We start from the raw sequence: 16,812 nt of genomic DNA, 5'->3' as shown, positions 1-16,812 counted from the left end.
AATGCTACATGTGGCATTGATACAAGATGCAGTGAAGCACAAGGCGTATGATGAACTGCGTTCGGTGATGGAATTTTGTTTGGAATATGTTGATTAATTATTCTCCATGTCTGAGATCAATAAAACACACTTTGGGTCACTTAAGACCTGTCAGTGCATGCGGCACATACAAATGATTCATTAGACTATGTTAATTAATCCTGCAGTACTCTAGTGGCTTGTTTCGGTGAAATGATTTCCCTCTCTTCAACACAGAAAAGAAATTTAAATGGACTTGTTCTCTTATTTTAAGTACATTTAATTGTCATTCAGACTAAAATGTGAAGTGCCGTGTTACATTTCTCAGAAATGTCAATCAATCTTGTGTTCTTGTTTATTCCCATGTGGTTAAAGTTGCATAAAAACCACCAAATCCTAATAGACTGATGAGAGGGAGTATTAATTATGAATGTATTCGTAAGCATCCAGAGTCCTCTGTGACAATACTGGTGACACATTGACTTGAGCATTAATTATCTTGAAGGACATCTTGCTAATTTGCTTAATTATTTTAGATTATTAATTAATAAGATGAATATTGCCCACTGGGATGACTTAACAGTAATTTGAGCAGGAAGAAACCCTATTGTGTGGCAAGCATCCCCTGTAGAGATACATGTGCATGTGATACTTATGTCAGTGACTTCTACACTGAACAAAATCATAAACGCAACACTTTTGTTTTTGCCCCCATTTTTCATGAGCTGAACTCAAAAATCTAAGACTTTTTCTATGTACACAAAAGGCCTATTTCTCTCAAATATTGTTCACAAATCTGTCTAAATCTGTGTTAGTGAGCACTTCTCCTTTGCCGAGATAATCCATCCACCTCACAGGTGTGGCAATACCAGATGCTGATTAGACAGCATGATTATTGCACAGGTGTGCCTTAGGCTGGCCACAATAAAAGGTCACTCTAAAATGTGCAGTTTTACTGTATTGGGGGGTCCGGAGGGGTCTGAAAACCAGTCAGTATCTGGTGTGACCACCATTTGCCTTACGCAGTGCAACACATCTCCTTCACATAGAGTTGATCAGGTTGTTGATTGTGGCCTGTGGAATGTTGGTCCACTCCTCTTCGATGGTTGTGCAAAGTTGCTGGATATTGGCAGGAACTGGAACACGCTGTCGTATACACCAATTCAGAGCATCCCAAACATGCTCGATGGGTGACAAGTCCGGTGAGTATGTTGGCCATGCAAGAAAACTGGGATGTTTTCAGCTTCCAGGAATTGTGTACAGATCTTGCAACATGGGACCATGCATTATCATGCTGCAACATGAGGTGATGGTTGTGAATGAATGGCATAAAAATGGGCCTCAGGATCTCGTCACAGTATCTCTGTGCATTCAAAATGCCATCAATAAAATGCACCTGTGTTCGTTTTCCATAACATACACCTGCCCATAGCATAACCCCACTGCCACCATGGGCCACTCGATCCACAACGTTGACATCAGCAAACCGCTTACGCACACGACGCCATACACGCTGCCTGCCATCTGCCCTGTACAGTGAAAACCAGGATTCATCCTTGAAGAGAACACCTCTCCAAAGTGCCAGACGCCATCGAATGTGAGAATTTGCCCACTCGAGTCGGTTGAGACGATGAACTGCAGTCAGGTCAGGACCCCGATGAGGACAACAAGTATGAAGATGAGCTTCCCTGAGACAGTTTCTGACAGTTTGTGCAGAAATTCTTTGGTTATGCAACCCTCTACGGACACCTTGACAATTGAATCACCATTAGCTAGTAATTTTTTTTAGTTTACTCGCCAGACTGAGAGATAGATATTAATGCATATTAGTCAGTTTAACTGAACTGACTGATGGTGGTGCTTTTTGGTCATTCAGTGTTATTGTAAAAAACATTGGGAAAAAACTAACAAAAATACTGATAAGATAATAATGATATGAATTATACTAATAAGAACACTATAATAAGCAATAAGGATTCATGAGCTGCTGGATTCATGAATATTAATCAGGTTGTGTGCATTCGCTCAAACTAATTTGCTGAAATCAAATCAGGGAGGACAATAGGTGAGCGCCCGCCAATGAGATTGTCTATTGCGCATTAGCTCCACCCACTACCGGAAAACCCAGCAGTTCTTAAACGATAAGGAATTCCAAAGAAACGCTGTTAGTTTGACAAGAAAATAAGTTTTTGTAAGTCGCTTTGGATAAAAGTGTCTGCTAAATGACTAAATGTAATGTAATGTAAAATACAACAAAGAATATTGTTTACATGTAGCGCGTCAATTCTCTCTCTCTCTCTCTCTCTCTGCGTGTGTGTGAGAGAAAGCGACGGTAGGGTGTGAGCCTTCACACTAGAGTTTATGGTAAGTCAAATAGGCGCGTTTTTGCATCCATTCAGATGAACTGAAAAATATCACAGATCAGTTGGAGAGTGAAACTCCATAGCGCTCAATCAGAGAGTGTTCTGCGAGTGAAAATATATGTGTGCTAAATTTATACTTAGCCTCCAACTCACACACTGGCGAGTAAAATCTGAGAATTTATTAGCCATTGGCTAATATTAGACATAATTTAGTCGCCAGAGTGAAGATTTAGTCGCATATGCGAGTGATTTACTCGCAATGTAGAGGGTTGTTATGCAAACCGATTGTTGAGGCAGCTGTTCGGGTGGCTGGTCTCAGATGTTCTTGGAGGCGAAGATGCTGGATGTGGAGGTCCTGGGCTGTTGTGGTTACACTTGGTCTGAGGTTGGATGTACTGCCAAATTCTATGAAATACCTTTGGAGATGGCTTATGGTAGAGAAATTAACATTCAATTCACGGGCAAGAGCTCTGGTGGACATTCCTACAGTCAGCATACCAATTGCATGCTCCCTCAAAACGTGCAACATCTGTGGCATTGTGCTGTGTGATAAAACTGCACATTTTAGAGTTGCCTTTTATTGTGGCCAGCCTAAGGCACACCTGGGCAATAATCATGCTGTCTGATCAGTATCTTGATATGCCACACCTGTGAGGTGGATGGATTATCTCGGAAGTGCTCACTAACACAGATTTAGACAGATTTGTGAACAATATTTGAAAGATATTGGCCTTTTGTGTACATACTGTAGAAAAAGTCTTAGATCTTTGAGTCCAGCTCATGAAAAATGGGGGCAAAAAAGTATTGTGTTTATAATTTTGTTCAGTAATTTTGTCCTAACCCTAAGACAAAAAAAAGTTGTGACAGAAATTACAGCATATAAATATAAAAATAATCAGTCTATTCAGCCTCCAGTCTAACCATTGGGGTTCTTTTCACCTTGAAATATCAAGTCTGTCACCAACAGAGATGGTGTGATTTTTGGTGTGGCCAAAAGGATACATGCGAAAGGAGAAGCTGAGCTTCTCCTTGCTGTCAGGCACACACTGGCAGTAGGACCTTGAATTTTGCTTGTATACAGAGGAGCAAACCATCTCACAGAGGAGCCAGTCTGTGCCAAGGTGAGTTGCCATGCCAGCTGGAGCAGATGCCAATGAGTCAGACAGACAGAATCTGATGCCGCCTGTTTAACGCCAGAATATAGTCACACATTTTGCCTAAACTGAAACATGCTGGCCATTAAATAAGGGTCTCCTAATCACTACTGCCCACTAGAAACTAGCCATTAATCATGGTAAACATATGAGTTTGCATCAGTTTAAATCTTAATGGTATGATTCTGCTGCTTACATGATATTTATGAAGCCATTTTCGCTGTGTGTTTGTGTATTTATGTTTTTGGATTGGTAATATGTCTGCGTATGGATAGACAGGAAGTATATAAAAAAAAATCATCTATAGGCACTCTAGGGTTGAGGCTAATGGATGGAAGAGAACAGGAAACTACAGTGGTGATTCTGCAAAGAGACAAATTTGTCACGATTCAGTCAGCCTTTCAGAACGGCTGCTGAACTTTTCATTTTTAGTTTTTTTGAAACATGGACTTTTTGTGGAACAGATAACCCTCTCTCTCACTCTTTCCCACCATCTACGTGAGAGCTTTCTGGGGCCTGGAGTACAGCTGAGGTTTTATTCCTTCTTGCACAAAGCCTTTTATTCTCACCACAGCATGAAGGTGGTGCACTTTAACAATTAAATCCTACATTAGCCTCAATCTGCCTTCCTCCTTTTTTACACCGTCTGTACTGTACCTTTTGCACCTTTCCTTTGTTTTAATCTATATCTGTACCTTGACATTTGCCTCGTTTGTGCATGTGAGCGAGAAGAAAGAACTTGTGAACCATTATCCAAGTGGAGAACTAAGGACATTGGTTTTCATTCAGTCAGTTTAATACTTGCATGTACAGAAAGGATGCTCAAGCATTTCTGCCAAAACAGGTGTTTGCACAAAGTTTTATTCCTATTTCCTACCCTCACTCTAATATTAATTAAGCTGCCTTATTCTGAGTGAGGAAGTGCATAGCTGTGATTAGTAATTAGCATATAACAAACCAAACTATGTTAGGGCTTTCCACACACACTACCTTTTGAAATGTTTTTTTTTTTTTTTTTTTTTTTCAGAAAGGATGGATTAAACTGATAAAAGGTGACAACAAATACATTTATAATATTACAAATAATAATGCATTTCAAATGCTAAACTGAAAAAAAATAATAATAATAATCACAATTACCACAAAACTATTCAGCGGCACAACTGTTTTCATTACTGATAATAAGTAATGTTTCTAGAGAACCAAATCGGCATACTAGAATGATTTCTAAAAGATTGTGTTACTGCTGGAAATTCATCTTTGCCATCACAGGAATAGATTACTGTCACAATCTGCACAAAGATATGAAGATTAGGGCATGAGGTAGTGCTTCGTGAAGCTTCAAAACCTTTGTGAATCAGTTGTTTCGAAACAGTGGTTTGTGTATCAAACTACCAAAGTCATGTGAATTCAGTAAACGAGGCTTCATTACATCATAACTGTTTTGAAACTTTTCAAAATATCAATGGCTTGCCATTGGGGGGCAATCTCTGTAAACCCATGAATCATGCAAGTTCTTTGAGCTCGCTACCCAGCAGCAAACCATTAAACCAATGTTTATGGTTTTTACCTGATCTCAGATCAGTTTCATCAAATTGCAGACATTTTAAATGAGACGTAGTGTACAGTCTCTTACTGGTCTCTATGTGCAAGCTCTCCATAAAACAATCAAAACAAGCCCTGCAAATTAATATAAAATATTTTAAAAACTATTTTAAATAAATAAATATTTTTAATCACATTTAATGTTTATACTTTCAATAAAACATTTGCAATGGGCTTTTAAAAGCTGTTTTTATGCATGTTTTAAGAGTTTTTTTTTTTTTTTTTTTTTTGCATTTACACACTTTTGATCAGCAGGCATCGCTAGAGTGTCATGTTTCAAACGCTTCAAAACAGTGAATCATTTTGCAAAGCAATCGGTTTAATTGATTTGAAGCTTCAAAAAGGTTTGTTTCTCCCATCACTACCATGAGGTCATACCCAGGGTAGTCAGTCCAAAGTGTAGCAAACAGGTACACACCCAAAAAAAAAAAAAAAAAAAAAAAAAAAAACAGGAAACTTGGCAAAATCCAAACAAGACACAGAAACCAGGACATACATACTCAGAAAATCAATGTGACAACAACCAAGACTAAGAAATGAATGAGTGAAAAACCAGGCTTTAAATAGGGTGAGACTGATGAGGTAACAAGACACAGGTGAATGCAATCTATGATCAAGAGTCTAGGCTAAGGATTATGAGGAATGCGGTTTTGAGGGAGTGTCAACGGTGTGAGGAGGAGTGCCCTCTGGAGGAGCTCATGGGCACTCCAGCTGGTGATTGTAACAATTAAATTTGATCATATATTAGAATAGATTAATTCAATGTTTTAAATTGCAAAACTAATATTTAGCAGTATTACTATTTTTGCTGTAGTTTTGCTATAAAAAAATGCAGCTTGGTGAGCATGAGACATCTTCAAACAGCATGAGACCTTACTGACCCCAAACATTTAAACAGTGTACTTGTACATCCATTTAACCCTCAGAGGTCTAGGGGGTTTTGGGGGCCTGGAGAAGTTTTGACATCCCCTGACTTTTATGCTTTTTTCAGTTGCTTATAAATAGATACATGGCTAAATTCTAATAACACTGTAATCAGTACAAACTGGGCTACTATAATATGTAAATAGCATGTATATACATGATTGTGTTTTTGAGAAAACAACGTTTATGCGTGGTTAGTAAAAAACTACAATTTTGAAGTCACTGAAAAAAGGTCATTAAACACATACAGAACATTTGTTTACAAGACTGTCAAATCTGGAGCTTGTAGCGTAGAATTTTTGCTTCAAAATGATGTGAAAATCATCTTGTTTACTCACTCACAGAAAACAATAGATTAATTTAAAATTTTTAAGACACTTTTTGTTTCAAATGGGCATATGCGAGTAGGCGTCAACTATCATGAATATGTGTGTGATTCACACCTGAGAAAACAAAGACCCACATAATGAGCTGCATAATGAGCCTTTCAGTCAGCTGTGTCACTGAGAGGGAAGAGTTACGAGAAAGAATGTGAGGACAAAATAAATGTGTATATTTTTATGTTTGTAGTTTATTTAGAATATATTTAATTATCCCCCAAAATAACTTGAGATTCACTTGCGAGTGCAGTTAAACAGTTTATTAGGAACAATCAAAGCTGACTTTCAAAGCTGAATTTTTAGCATCATTACTCCAGTCACACAATCTTTCAGAAATCATTCTAATATTTTGATTTGCTACTCAAAAAAACATTTATTAATATTATTATTATTATTATTATTAATTTTGAAGAGGTTTTTTTTATTAATTGAAAGAACATCATCGTTTCTAACATTATTATTGTATTGATCATCACTTGTGTGCTAAATAAATTTTTTTTATATATACTGTATACTGTATACTGACTCCCAGCTTTAAAATGGTATAGTGTATATTGTTACACTTGGAGTGAGACTGGAGTAATGATGCTGAAAATTTAGCTTTGATCACAGGAATAAATTAAATTTTAAAATATATTCAAATAGAAAGCAGATATTTTAAATAGTAAAAATATTTCACAATATTACTGCTTTAGCAAATGCAACTTTCTGTATTTTGGATCAAATAAATGCAGGCTCATGTGTCATGTTGAAATATATAAATAAACATCACATACCTGGCATTTTCAAAATGTATATTGTTTATGTGCTCCGAAGGACATACTTTTTTAAAGAGATGGGAGTGTGTGCCTCGCTTGGTCTTAGCTGTGTTCCAGGTTCCTGAGTGGGCTGCTTATTTGCATTGGCTCGCTTTGCAACAAGTTATTATTTATCTAAAAAAAAAAAGAAAGTATGCTGTTTACGCAAATAAACTGCATTCTTAACATTATTGTGATGGTCACTGATACTATTAGTAATTTATAGGGAAAAAAGAACACAATTACCACATAGCACATTTATTGTCAGTGATATTTACAGCTTACTTGATACACTTTTTTTTTATTTATTTTTTTTACCTCAGACGATTGCAAATACCAATGACGGGGTATAACACATTAAAAATATTTACACCAGAGCTGTCTATGTTATAGAACATAAAAAAATAAAATAAAAAAAAAACATCCTGGCATCGTGAAACATTGAGATGATGTAAATGAAACTTCATAATGTTTCACCTGATTATACATTTAGTCAGGAATTATAGTCTGGAAAAAGTGTAACTAGTAAAATGTGTACAAGTTATATGAAAACTAATACAAGTAGATTAATAATAAAAAAGACTTACTCATGTTTATCTCTGCTGGGTCAACCGCTTCGTTCTTCTTTCTGAGGTAATCCAAATCTTATTCCTCTCAGCAGTCTTATTGAGGTGAATTATGTCTTATTCCTCTCTGCACGAAGCAAACAGTAACAATTAAAAAACGTGAAGTACAGTCTCGCTGCTTTGTTTGCTCTGATGAGGGCGGTTACCCGCCGCAAGCTTCATGTGGACACTTATAATAACAATAGCGCGCTCGGCGCGTGGGCGTGGTCGCATTAGATATAATGAAGGGAGAAGTGAAAGACAGACATCATGTTGTTTTCATGTGGATTACTTTATCACAGAATATTTGTTTTTGGTAGCACTTGCTTAGTCTAAAAGCAGACATGTCAAGCTTTCTATAGATATATCTCTCATGACTTTGTGTTGAGTTACAGTTCATTTTAATGAGGCGTTTCTAAATAAAGATCACCGCAGACCAAGGCTGCAGACAGCGCACTCTGTTTGTTTTCTTTATTTTATAAATGCACAAAGTTTTGTTGTTATCATGTGTGTATACAAATAAAAGTAGACCCTTTACAGATTCGTTTGATGTATTGCTTTTATCAGTACGATCAAAACTGAAAGTGTAATTTAAGTTCTTTTCTTTTATTTTTCTTCACTGGAAATCTGACTTGGGGGGTTTATCAGTCTCTCAACAGTAGCAAAAAGAGTGCAAGTGTTGTTTAAGTTACTGTTTATAAGGTTTGAGAAGAAACTCTTCCTAGCTGTGGCTAGTTTCACATTGAAAGCATGAAGCCTGTCTTTATAGATGCTATAGTGAATTTCAAGTTTCATCTTCCGCCACATCCACTCAGCTTTTCTGCAATGTCTTTTCATACTCTGTACTTCTGTTGATTTTCTCCAAGCTGATTTCTGTCTGCTTGTTTTCTTACCTACTATTACAGGAGCAATATCATCAATAACATTCTTAACTTTTGAGTTAAAGGAATCAAGGGGAAGATTAACAGAGTCTGCAGAAATGCTTGGTGTTAAAGATATAACCTCCATAAATTGCACACTAGTGTTCTTGTTAAAGCATCTCTTTCTGACAGATCTAGATACAGTGGTAGCAGAGATCAATATATCAAAGAAAATACAGAAGTGATCAGATAGTGCTACGTCCTTAATAACAATGGATGAAATGTTTAGAACCCTACTGATGATTAAATCTAGAGTGTGTCCACCTTTGTGTGTGGGTCCATGCACATGCTGAATCAGGTCAAAAGTGTTTAAAACAGTTATCATTTCTTTTGTAGTTTTGTTTTCTGCATTATCTATGTGAATATTAAAATCCCCTACAATAGCAAAACAGTCAAATTCTGAGGAATTCATTGATAACATTTCTGTGAACTCTTCAACAAAGGCTGGAGAGTATTTTGGAGGCCTGCTAATAATGATAAACAGAATGCATGGAGCACCTTTCAGCATAATCCCTAGATATTCAGTACTGACTAAATGACACTTGCTTGCATTGATAGACGTCTTTAAATAGAGCAGCTACATCTCCACCTCTCCTAACAGTCCTGCAGACACTCATGAAAGTAAAGTTAGGAGGGGCTGCTTCATCGAGGATGGTTGTACTGCAGCTGTCTTCTAGCCATGTTTCGTTTAGAAACATAAAATCCAGATTGTTTGTGGTGATTAAGTCATTGATTTTAAATGATTTATTTTTTAATGTTTAAAAATGCTTAACTTGATGGCAGTGCTGTGTGTCTTTATAGCAGTCTTAGTTTGATTCATAATAGGCTGCAGATTAGATGAGTTAGCCCTTCGGCTTGGGAAGGCCTTAGACTTTCTATCACGTGATAAAACAGAAATAGAGAAAGCTACAGGCAAAGTAATTTAGTTATTTAAATTCTAATCATAGAACATTTAAATAACAAATCCATGTTTCCAAGACTTGCAAGTCTTGCACACATTCTGTTCTAAATTTAGAATAAATTTAAATTCATACTTATTTATGAATCATTATTTCAGTATGAAAATGTTAGCATGCAAATACTAACACCCATTGTGTACAACCCAGGCTCATTCGAAATATGTGCCTCTAAAAACAAGGTTCGGGAGGAGCATGATCAGATAATCACTCCAGCCCAGCTGGAGCTTGTCAGCTAATCACCTTAACAAGCACAATATGGGTATATATATACAGCCAACTTACCTCTCTTCCACAACAGTTTTCCAGCATTCGGTTTTGCTCCTTTGACCATAATATCAAAGACTCAACTTTTTCTGTACAACGACGAGACCTGTACCGGGGATTTTTCTTATCCTCTGTCACAACCTGCCGGCCCTAGGCTCACTCCTTTTCTGCCAGTCACTGCTGCCAAGCACCAGGCTTCATCACAGCCACCACTCTGCTCAACCTGCCACACGCTCTCCATAACACGGAGGCTTAACCTCGCCTCCACTGGCGAGACTTCCAATTTCTTCCCCGACATCCTTGTATCATTTGGCCATCCCAATATATTATCCGATCAAAAAGTGAATAGTGTTTAAGCCTGAAGAAAACGCTGATTTATTCAGATGGCCCATTCTCGCAGAGGGTAAACAAAGCGGATCTGAACAATCTATTCTTCACCCTGTAAATTAGCCAAGTCGGCCAATAGATCGAGCAAAGCCCGGAACTCGCCTCGCTCATCACCACCATCATCCTGCACAAAACCCGGCTCTCCTCAAACTTTGGGTCAAAGCCGCAGGCCTCAAATGACCCTGGGCCGTGCCCCAGTTCTCAGTGCAGCAAAACCTCATTCGCTTCCCGCTTTGGCTCAACTTTTTACCACGGCTCTTCTGGCCACAGCCCCGCATGTAGCCAGACTCCCAGCTCTTTTAGCAGCCGTTAACACGAGGCTGCCTCCACTAGCGGTGCAGACCATGTTACAAATTAAGTTTTTAGGTAAAGATGCTAAAGGTAGGTTGTTTTTATTGCTAAAAGTTTTTAAACGACATGATAACATTATGGATGATGATGTCATTTTTGTAACCATGACGCAAAACTGTGTAGTACACACAATGATAGTTCTCACATTTTCTGTATTAATTTTCACTAGCATTTTACCTGTATTTTAAATCACACTTTGTACTCAGATAGACAGATAAGATGAAAAAGACTGATTTTCGAGAAAACAAGTTCAACAGTGTACCTAAATAATTAACAATTATAGATGCAAACTAACAACTAAGGCATATCATAAAGAAACTATTAAAATTGATTATTAAACAAGTGCAACTATAGCAACCTAATTTGCATGCGTTGTGGGTACTGCTAGGCACCTCTCTCCAATGCTCTACCAGCTGATGTGCTGCTTTGCTGGCTAGCTTTTTCAATACTTATGCTTTTCCTCTTAACCACACAAAAAGTAGTGTTTTTTTATCACTTGATTTTATCACTTTTTAAATGTTGTCAAAGTCTTCATATTTCTCCTGCTACTTCTAACCTTTCTTTCTTTCCAGTGGTATCCAGCTCCCATAACACACGCTAATGTGATGCTGCTTCTGCTAGTTGTGCAGGCTGCATAGGCTCTTCAGCATTTTCCCCCAAATATCACAAGCCCCCGTGGACTGCAGCTACAGCAGCTGAAATAAATGCAAAGCTGCTTAAGCATGCAACACATGCCCTCACATCTCAATCTTTTCCTTCTGTTACTTCTAATTCTTTTCCTTTTCAGCGGCCTCCAGCTCCCATAGCAGATGCTAGCATGAGGCTGCCTCTGCTAGCTGTGCATGCTGCACAGGTTCTTAAGGATGTCACATACCCCACTTCCTCCCTGTGGCCTACAACAGCTGAAGGAAGCGTGAGGGTGTCTCCGCTTGCAACTCAGGCCCACACATCTCTGGCTTTTCCTCCCATTTCTAATGACCACTTTCGTTTCATTTCTCCCATAGCAGACACTAGCCCAGAGACCGATTTTAAATGTCAGGCTGCCTCTGCTGACAATTGCAGCCCATGCTCCTCTCCCTCATAGCTCCCTACTTTATTTAAAATTGTTGTTTTCAAGATCAAGTTCCGGCTTCCCTCGAGCTTCAAGATTCAGCAGGCCATCAGCAAGTTTGAGCCGTGCCCCAGAGTGGGCTGCTCCTCACACTGCGTTGCCTCACTCCTCTTCTCAACCAATCACTGTGGAGTTTTCAGCTACAGCACCGTGTGCAATGTTGCCCGCTGGCGTGGCTCCCTAAACGCCTATCTTTCCCACTCTCTTCCATCTACCTCCGGTGGCAGATGCTAGCATGAGGCTGCCTCCGCTAGCCATTCAAGCTCACCCACCTTACTCTTACCCTACCTCTACTCCTTTTCCCTATCAATGGCCAGCAGCCCCCGCTGCAGACATCCAAGCAGGGCATCATCAACCAGCAACGCAAGCTTACTGACCTCCTCCCTCATTTCCTTCTACCTCTTACTACATGCTTGTCTAAGCACCAGAGGCTAATCTGTGCGTGAGGCTGCCTCCGCAAAAGGTTATGGCCCCTCCTTATCTTCCTTCCAGCCCTTCTCTCCAATCTAAACAACAGTACACTTCATTCAAAGCAGTCCGACTACCTACCCAACCAAATTCTGCAGCTCAGGTACCACCCCCTGTGCCTAATACCATCAAGTCTCAGATTCTCGCAGAAATTCAGAGAGCTGGCTCTGGAGGCAGACCCATCGCCAACCCCAGTACCTCAATATTGGCTACTCGTATTCACATAACACATCCCTTAAAACCTCCTCAACGCGTCACTCAGTTCAATCCTCTGAGCAGTTTCACTCAGTTTCACTTTCTCCTTCCTCTCAATCTTTAGTTTCCTACCTTAAAACCTAGGAGAAAAAAAAAAAAACCTTGCCCAGTCCATCAAAAGTTATCTAAGCGGCATCCAGTTTTTCACAAATTAATGTAAGGCGACCCCTCTCATGAAATAATCAATTCTCAAACATCTCTTTTGATCAAAGGAATTCAGCACTCTCATCCTCCAAGCCCCGACGCTAGACAACTGATATCTTTAGACACATTCTCCACACAGGGTACCACTCACTTCATACCGCTTGTACATTTAACGATATGTTCATACTGGCTTTTATTTTTTGGTTTCCTGAGATGCTTGGAATGCACAGTGCAACCTGGATGTTTTGGGTGGTATTGGGGACCTGGCTAGGGCATGTCCCGTGTGGGCGGCGCATATGGCTACCCTATGTATACATCCCCTTGTAACCCTCTTTTTGTCGACGATTGTAACCACCCCGTCACATGTTTTTGGTTTCAAAAACATCTAAAACTCACCCTCTTCCAATCAGGCATACCCGCAGAAAGATTTTCCAGCCACTCCTTCCGAATTGGGGCAGCAACTACAGCAGCTCAAAAAGGCCTCTCACAGCAGCAGATCCAAAATCTCAGTCAATGGTCATTGGACGCCTACAAGAGCTACATCAGGACCAGTCATTCTCACATAAAGAAAGCCCATCTAACTCTGATCAGTTAAATGAAATTTGATACTGCCGCTGCCATACCCTGCTCATTTGATACTGCCGCTGCAGTGCCCTGCTCATTTGATAATGCCGCTGCAGTGCCCTGCTGATTTGATACTGCCGCTGCAGTGCCTTGCTCATTTGATACTGCCACTGAAGTGCCCTGCTTATTTGACACTGCCGCTACAGAGCCCCACTTAATTTGATACTGCCCTCCATCGTCGTTTCGAGTTTTAAAGTTTATTCAGCATTGGACAGGGTTCTTCCTTCCAGTGCAGCAGAGCCGCAGCTCCCTTTGGTCGCAGTGAGAGCCCTCCATCCGTCATTTTGAGCCCCATTTGCTTTTTCCACATGGGACAGGGCTCTCCTTTCCGGTGCAGCAGAGCCGCAGCTCCATTCAGTTGTAGTGAGAGCCCTCCATCCATCGTTTTAAGCCTTCTGCATCAGACAGGGCTCTCCCTTCTGGTGCAACAGAGCCGCTGCTCCCTTTGGTTTGTAGTGAGAGCCCTCCATCCATCGTTTTGAGCCTAATGGGTTATTCACCATTGGACAGGGCTCTCCCTTCTGCTGCAGCAGAGCCGCAGCTCCTTTCGGTCGAAGTGAGGGCCCTCCATCTGACGCTTTAAACCACACCACCTATTCAGCTTCAAGAGGGGCTCTCCTTTCCGGTGCAGCAGAGCCGCAGCTCCATTCAGTTGTAGTGAGAGCCCTCCATCCGTTGTTTTGAGCCTAATGGCTTATTCACCATTGGACAGGGCTCTCCCTTCCGGTACAGCAGAGCCACAGCTCCCTTCGGATGCAGTGAGAGTCCCTCACCTGGCCTTCCATCATGCTCCTCCATTTGGTCCTTTTCGCACACTCCACTTTTTCTTCACAGCACACATATTTTTGGGGGCTACTAAAAATTTTCTCTCCAGCTGCTGTCTCATGCCATTAGCTTCTTTAGGGGAGTTCTCTGGGTTTGGGCTCTATCCTGAGCTCGGTGCCCTCCCTCTGGACAGCACGCCAAATATGCTACTAATTGCTCAATCATATTATGTTAGTGCGAACCCGTGAAATGATGTTTTAATAACAAGGTTCGGGAGGAGCACGATCAGATAATCAATTAGTCCGGCCCAGCTGGAGCTCGTCAGCTAATCACCTTAACAAGCACAATACGGGTGTAAATATATAGCCAACTTACCTCTCTTCCACGACAGTTTTCCAGCATCCCGCCTCCACCCCAATACCTCACTCTTAATCTTATTTCATTCCATTCTTGGAATGGGGGGAGGAGGTCTCTGGGTTCGGGCTCTATCCTGAGCTCAGAGCCCTCCCTCTGGACAGCATGCCAAATATGCTACTATTTGCTCAATTATGTTATGTTAGTGCGAACTCGTGAAATACATTTTTGCAGCACTGTTATTATGTACCTTACTGCATGTTTTGCGGCAGTTTTAAACGTCCTGTGAGTGGCACTAAAACGTAGCTTCAATAAGTGACCCTGGCACATATTTGTTATGTTGATATAGGAACGTATTGCTGCATTTGTATTACGTTGTTTCAGGAACATATTGCGGTGGTTCATAATTCAAATATTCAAGGAGTGTCGCTAAAAGTTAATGCTCTGTCATGTTGGAAATATGCCCTATACCAAACCCAACCCTAAACCTACCCGATAGTGTTAACAAATGCAAACGTGATATAAAAACGCATTTGTTGATGCAGCCATGCTATTTTAACTTCCTTATGCAGATTTGAGCTGTTTTGTCAAACCGTAGCTTCACCGGGTTCAAACAGGAGCTCTTCCCGACCTAAGTGCAACACCGTATCGCGTGAGTTACCGAGCAAACCTATTGAATTTAAAAACAACAACATTCAAATGCATCAGTTTTCAAATCTCGCAGCATGTTAAAATTGTTTAGAATTCATAACATGGTATTCATCAAGTAACTATGCAAAATTTAAGCTTTATTAATCGAAACTGTGGACTTGCAAATCATACATAATAAATGCTGTGGGAGTTTTACTGCCTCTAGGGTTCATTTTAACTGGAAACTGCAGCAATTTGTATGTACAAGTACGTTTTTTGAGTTTCGCAGATATGTACAGTACTGTAGGTAGAGGCATGTACTTCCAATGAGCCTAGGTTGATTGTGTTTGTTCTTAATGACAGAATGTGGAAAACTCTCAAAGTCTTGTGTGTGTGTTTTAGAGCACACTGCTGATTCCTTCGCCACTGCTGTAGTGTCAGTGTAATGAGACATGACATGAAGCAGCATGACAATACAGGAAGCCACATCTACTCTATATCTATATTCAGTATCCTCCTCAGTCCTTAAGTGCACATACAAAGACATATGCACTACATGTGACAAAGGCAGAGATATTACACTCCAGCTTCTCCCCGCTCTAATGGTCATGTTCAGGCAAGAAAGACTGAAGTGACTATTTGATGGCCATATCCAGTGCACAGCAGCATCCAGGAGAAGTAAACACCACTCTGTCTGGTGCACTGTATGTTTGGGCATGGAAGATAAAATGTTTCAGTCCGATGCGGAGGCAATACCTGATATGTTCCAGTCCAATTTTGTTGAACACAATTTACCGCCTCATTGTCCCAGCGCATGCAGACCTAGTTTGGTTGTTTTTTTTCTGGCAAGGTGACATTACATATGTTTGCAAGCTGATATGAACAGCTTCAGATACAACTGCAGCCCTTTGTCTCATAAATGCTATCAAATGTGTGCATTTTGGCTTACATTCTTTTGTTTTCTCGCAAATTTATGAGTAGATCAGGGATGGGCAATCCGGTCCTGGAGCATCAATGTCCTGCAGAGTTTGGCTCTTTCCCTAATCAAACACACCTGTCTTCAAGTCTTCAGAATGATTTAAAAATTGCAGACAGGTTTGTTTGATTAGTGATGGAGATAATGTTCCCTATTATGTAATTATTTCCTATAATGTGGTGTTCAGCATCTCAGATCGCAAGCTGATTTACGTGTTGTTTCCCACTTGTCGTAATGATGTTGTAATGATGAATGCACAACTTAGAGGTACAAGTTTCCCAGGTGCACATTAATGGCGAGTTCACACTGCACGATTTTAGCCCGATTTTTCACTCACTGACAGGTTTTGTGAAATCGCTGACAAATGCCTGAAATCAGAGGCAAATCGGTGCTCATTCACGTGAGTGACAATCATGTAGTGTGAATTATCAAAGGCGTGACAAAAATATGCAAAAAAATGCCAAAATATTTGGCATGCTAAATATCTGGAGCTGTTGGTGATTCACAGTCACGCTGTGTGCAATAATTTCTGACTGAAAACTACATCTGCGATGACCTACAGCCAATGAGAGACCAAGATACAGGGCAGAGAGAAGTTTGGGGAGTGATAGACCAGAATATCTGTATTTTAATAGATATATGAACAATTCGATCATACAGAAACAAGCACAAACATTTGCTTGACCAGCCACAACATCAGCATAACAGTTACTTAAATTATTTACCTCCAACTCTTTGCAGAACACCCTATGCCTGTT

The 16,812-nt window shown here is 40.1% G+C and overlaps 1 protein-coding gene across 1 annotated transcript in view; it reads left to right on the top strand.

Annotated features, from left to right (window-relative positions):
* The window catches only part of LOC109073420 (contactin-associated protein-like 5), an 83,691-nt gene that overhangs the window by 28,007 nt on the left and 38,872 nt on the right, over positions 1-16,812 (top strand). The window lies entirely within an intron of this gene.

This window comes from Cyprinus carpio, chromosome B11 (assembly GCF_018340385.1).
Source record: "Cyprinus carpio isolate SPL01 chromosome B11, ASM1834038v1, whole genome shotgun sequence".
Taxonomy (NCBI): Eukaryota; Metazoa; Chordata; class Actinopteri; order Cypriniformes; family Cyprinidae; genus Cyprinus; species Cyprinus carpio.
Note: the sequence above shows the minus strand (reverse complement) of the source record. Positions and strands in the feature narration are given on the sequence as shown.